Source organism: Mus musculus, chromosome 3 (assembly GCF_000001635.26).
Source record: "Mus musculus strain C57BL/6J chromosome 3, GRCm38.p6 C57BL/6J".
NCBI lineage: Eukaryota > Metazoa > Chordata > Mammalia > Rodentia > Muridae > Mus > Mus musculus.
This window is the reverse complement of record NC_000069.6, coordinates 9,026,647-9,032,553: the sequence shown is the minus strand read 5'-3', so window position 1 is coordinate 9,032,553 and position 5,907 is coordinate 9,026,647. Positions and strand designations below refer to the sequence as shown.

The window sequence follows — 5,907 nt, the reverse complement described above, 5'->3', positions numbered from 1 at the left end:
GAGAGAAAGACACCCCCTTTAATCTCTCCCTCCTTCCCTGCCTTTTTCCTTCCCTCCCATCCCCTCTCTGTGGGTATTGAACCACCAGAGCCGCCTGCAAGTCTCTAGCACAGACTTCCACTCCACTGGCTCATCTCCTCTCGTAAGGACACCAATCCTGACACTAGGGCTTTGTCTCCTGATCTAGTTACCTCCCCAAGGCCTGACTGCAAGTATATCATTCTAAGGGTTAGGACTTCAACGCAAGAACTTGAAAGGACACAAACATCCAGTTTATACTAATTCATGTTTTCAAACATGGGGACTAGTTAATGAGAACTATTTTGGCCTGTATATTATTATATGTGGCTGTGTTATATTAACTATTTTAAATATTACAAAAGTGAATTTATTCTATGGAAACTGCATAAATATCTCAGTACTCTTTGAAGGGTCTCTGGCCTGCCTGGGATGGCAGACATGGCTCTTACACATATATCCTGTAAGTAACTCCAATAAACTCATTGGTTCACCAAGTTGGACTTTAATGGTATCATACTGCCCTGTTGAGGAATCCCTAAAAGGGATGAGTAGACATGTCTATTGTGTCTGAAGGGCTCCAACAAGCCTGGGTTTGGCAAACATAGCACTAGCAGTGAAGAGACACTAGCCCACTGGAGCATCTAGCTCTGACAGGACTTGCCCTTTTCCCCCCAGTTTCCTCTGCCTTAGTAAAACCCATTAGATGACATTCCTGAAGCTAGCCATATTTGGCTACTTCTTCCTCCTGAAGATCCAGCTATCAAAGTATTGACATCTCCCAATCAAAAGGCCTGTTGCTTGACTCACCTAATTAATCTGTCCAATTAAAATTAAACACCTCGCCCGGCAGTGGTGGTGCACGCCTTTAATCCCAGCACTTGGAAGGCAGAGGCAGGCAGATCTCTGAGTTCAAGGCCAGCCTGGTCCACAGAGTGAGTTCCAGGACAGCCAGGGCTACACAGAGAAACCCTGTCTGAAAAAAACCAAAATAAATAAATAAACATAAATAAATAAATAAACAGGCAAATAAATAAGTAAAATTAAACACTTCATCCTAACACGGATCCATTTTACCTTATAAACTGCCATTTGCTTTTGGGCCGCATCTGTCTCCTCTATCCAGAGACAGCCCTTTGTCAAGGGACAAATATTTACCACCACCACCACCCTGTCCCTTTTCTCCCTCTCTTTTATTCCCTTCCCTTTCCCCCCCGCATCCTCTATCTCCTGCTCCGTCTTGTACTCCCCACCTCTGTTCCTCTGGGGCAAATGAATCTTCTTTGTCCTGAGAACTTGGTCTTTTTTGGGGCCATGAGCCAATTCTGTCCCTTTCCGTTCATGCTTTCCCTTCCCTCTTTCCTCCCCCTTGTGACCATAGATTGCATGCTGAAGCTGTCAAGGTCTATTCCTTTTTTGGACATTTTTCTCATGCCAGACTAATTTCTGAGACTGACTACCAAAATCCAGTAATCAAAAGCCCACTTTGGTTCACCTAATTACCATGACCAATCAAACATTCCATCACATCCTAGACAATTCTAACACAGACCTCCCCCTTTCCCCTTAAAAATCACCCCTGCAAGGTCACATGCTGCTGTTTCTCTGCCTAGGTCAGAGAGCCGCCACTTCTACTTACCCCACTCCCACCACTTAATAAAGGCTTTCTCTGTGAACATTGGTATTTGGGTATAGTTTGTGCCTAACCTGTTTCTTACAGAAGGTACCCACACTATGAGGGGGTCTCCCTCAGCGTCTCCCCAGGAAAGTTTTGTTATAGAACATCTTTGAAGGCCTTCTAGTGTCTCCATGAACTATGTTCTACTAGCTAAAGTTTGCTCCACCAACCATCAGTGTTTGAAGCTTGAGTGCATGGCCAGCCATTCAGAGAGGAGGCAGAGTAAATGTCCTTGTCTGACTTAGCTCCCTCATACACATACAGGAAAATTTTACATGGCAAGACACCTGACAGTTTTAATTAAGGACTTAGCTATTATGATTAAGAACAAAGGAGAAGAGAGTAGTATACCCTGCCTCATGTGAGTGGGTTCAACATGTCACAAGTGTTCTTAAACAGGATTGAAGCAGCCATGAGCTGGGTGAGGGTGCCACTGTAGAAGCAGGGGTATGCCAGGGCCTGCAGCCAAAGAAGGTGAGCATTCTCTGGAAGAATTAAAAGCCAAGGAAATGAATTCTTCCCTAGAGCCGGTAGAACAGTGGCTCTCATTGAGTCATGACCCCTTTTGAGGGTTGAATGGCTCTTTTTCAGGGGTCACATATTAGATATCATGCTTATTAGATATTTACTTACAATCCACAACAGTAGCAAAATTATAGTGACAAAGTCATAATGAAATGATTTTATGGTTGGTGGTCACCACATGAGATATGGTATTAAATCAAAGCATTAGGAAGGTTGAGAACTACTGCGTAGAAAGAATACAGACTGCAGACCTACTGTGATCTCCAAAACTTTTTTTTTTTTTTTTTTTTTTTTTTTGTGGTTTTTTTGAGACAGGGTTTCTCTGTATATCCCTGGCTGTCCTGGAACTCACTCTAGACCAGGCTGGCCTTGATCTCAGAAATCCACCTGCCTCTGCCTCCCGAGTGCTAGGATTAAAGGCATGCGCCACCATGCCCGGCGATCTCCAAAACTTTAAGTGATTTGTGTTACATCCAAGCCCTGAATTGAGCTTACCTTGTAGAACAGCAATAGGAAATTAAAACAACATGTTAACCCAGTTACAGGATTGTATGAACATTGTATGAACATTGTATGAACATTATAGGACAGTATAAATATTGAATGAAAACAGCTTGTTGATTTAACATGGCTTCTGACACATGGAAGAGGGAACTACATGCCATTATCATTTGATAGAGTTTTGTCCCTGGCAATGTAACATAAAACACAATTTTGTTTCTATCTTCTCTGAGTTATGCTTCATGGTTTCAAATAGTAGGATGTAACGGTTGTCCAGCAGATGTGGATGAACTGGGTTACCTGAAAGGGGAAATGAAAAAGGATGGGGTATGAGAGAAGGATGAAGCCAAGACAAAGTTTCTGATCAAAACTCAAAGTTTAATATTCAGCACTGCGTTTATATAGGGAGAGCCCACAGACCTGTCCTTTGTTTCAGCAAGTTCAGCAGGCAGTCTGCTCTGCAAAGCTCCTGTAGGAAATAGCAAGTGCAGCAGAGGCCAGATCCATTTAGATCTTAAAACCATTGTGGCAAGCACTCAAGGTCTGTTTAGCCTGCCCAAGGCTGGAGGAAGGGCACAGTAGGAAAGACACCGGTTCTCTCAGGAGCGCCATGGTGAAGAGCAGGAGAGACATGTAAGGGACAGGGTGATGTAAGCCATTGCCATGATTCTTTCCATCCCTTCCAACTCTCCCTAAGAAAATGCAAGGAACAACTACTGAGTATTTGAGAACAAGGAAATGAGTTCTCCCCAGGACCTGCACAGCAGAGGTTCTCAGTCTGTGGGTCACGGCCCTTTAGGGGTTGAATGGCCCTTTCTCAGGGGCTACAGATCAGATATTCACATTATAATTCCTAACAGTAGTGAAACTACAGTTATGAAGTAGCAATGAGATAAACGTATGGTTGTGGGCCGCCAGCACATGAGAATCTGTATGAGAGAGAGGATGAGGGTGCTTCATAATGAAATGTCTACAACAAACCTAGGGCATGGGGTTCCCTAAACTTAGAGGAGTTAAATGATCTGGACACCATCGCAGAGACTCAAACATCTAGATCTGAATTAGAAGCCTATGATCTTCCAAGGATTACTTTATACAGTGCAGCAGAAAATGAAGCAACTTTTAAAAGATCTTTACATGTTAAAAAAAATACATATAGATCTTCATGATCATTTTACATAAAATCTTACCTCATGGTTATCATATAGCGGTGTGGTGACTGCTTCTTTGCCCTTTCCGGGGCAGTGAAGAGCAAAACTGGTAGTAGTGTTGTGCCCTGAGTCCATGGGAAACCCAGAGGAGCCCAAGAATTGCAAGGTCTGCTGCAACTCGCAAAAGAGTCTTTTATTGTTTCAAGTTCTAACTCGATTCGCTGCCTCACACTCACGGCGTGAATGCTGGCAAGCGACCCTGAGTACAGAAAACACTGGCTTTACATACAGTATGGCTAGGAATCCGTGAATGTTCACAGAAAAGGGGAGTAGAGGGCTGTAATCATTTGGTGGAATGGTACAGAAGCGGGATGGGGGTTAATGGGTGTCTGTTCAGGGACTAATTTTTTTGGCCAGTCGTAACTGTCTGTGACCTGACCTCTGATCTCCCTTGAGTTTGTTATTTCTCTAAGGTCTCAAGGACAGGAACCTGGAGAGTTCTTCTGCTTATCAGGAGGGGGGTTGGTTTTTGGAGACACAAAGGCAGGGAGGATGTTTAGAGCTGACTCCTCAGAATGTCCTCATAAAGGGGGAGTTTTATGGGTAGTGCCATTCTAACGCTGGGGGAGGGGGAGGGAGCCCCTTGCTGCAAGAGGACACAGCACAGAGACCAGCTGTCTGTGTATAGTGCTTGCTGAAGGCTGGGGGAGGATGGGAACTTCTGGAGGAGGGGCGGTGAGGAGGGGAGCACAGAGGCGAACTGTCTGTACACAACACTGAAGTCTCTCTAGTATCAGTGATTTGATTACGGGGTTACAGTAGTAGTGGTGTCAGTAATTTACTTATAATTTATGGTGAGTGATAATTCACATCGTAATTCATTATTACTCTATAAGACATACTTACAGTTTTAGGAGTTCATGAACCCTGGATGGTGGGTTTCGCTGTCCCCCTCTGTTGGTAAGAACCCCAGGTTACAGGCTGCTCTATCCCAGGGACAAGCTGGAAACACAGCTCCTGTCCTCAAGGCAACATTGCAAGCTACCTCAGTTACAGTCTTTGGGAGTTTCCTTCTCTAATGATCTGCAGGGCGATTTGGGAACTCGTTCGGGCAGAGTGTCCCAGCTGTGGTTAGTTGGCACATGTGCATTTAGGGAAATGAATCTAGCAACAGCGTGGAGCCCTAGAGTTATTTTAAGTTAAAAGCCGCACGAGCATGCGTGTGTGTGTGTGTGTGTGTGTGTGTGTGTGTGTGTGTGTGTGATAGGCTCATACTGTAGGCCTGTGAGATGGCCTCATACTCACAGCAATCCTCCTGCCTTAGTTTCCCAAGTACAAGATTATAGGGTTGCATCGGCATAACTGGTTTTTCCTAAGCCAGATCTTTTTACCGACGTGAGAGGAATTTGGGCTTGTTTTTTTTCCTTCTCTTTTTTTAAACATTTATTTATTTTGGAAGCTGTTTCTGAGGACTTTAGAGTTAAGTTTTTCTGAAGGTCATTGTGTATTCTCTACAAGTCTTAAACTTCACAAAATTAAGATATGCTTTTCTGTTTCACTTTTTGCTGTGTTTTGAAATTGTTCTTTGAAGGTCTGTTTTACAAACAATGGTTTCTCCATGTTTGGGAGTCTGAATTTGTTTGTTTCCAGGAATTCTCCTTTACACAATATAAATTCATTTCTACTTCTTCAAGGCATTTTGACTTTAGCAAGTCCCCTAGCTGTCATTATATGCACATTTCCCTTGGGAAGTGGGGGGGGAGTGAAATAAACACATCTAACATACCCTCCCTTTCTATGTAAGTTCATATGTATTTTTATCTAAAATGTGGATCATTAGGGAAATGAATCTAGCAACAGCGTGGAGCGCTAGAGTTATTTTAAGTTAAAAGCAGCACGAGCATGCGTGTGTGTGTGTGTGTGTGTGTGTGTGCCTAATTGTTCATTTGTTTGTGACTTAAATGTTATTGTTATAATCCTACAAAGATTTCCCATATGTTTATATTTTTTTATTTAAGAAATTCACCACTGGCC

The 5,907-nt window shown here is 43.3% G+C and overlaps 1 long non-coding RNA gene across 1 annotated transcript; it reads right to left on the bottom strand.

Annotated features, from left to right (window-relative positions):
- Positions 1 to 2,652: 2,652 nt before the first annotated feature.
- Gm46832 lies at positions 2,653 to 4,984 on the bottom strand. The gene is made up of 3 exons (XR_001784053.1): positions 4,780 to 4,984; positions 3,143 to 3,414; positions 2,653 to 3,022 (listed from the first exon to the last, which is right to left on the bottom strand). It is a non-coding gene; the product is annotated as a predicted gene, 46832 (long non-coding RNA).
- Positions 4,985 to 5,907: the final 923 nt, after the last annotated feature.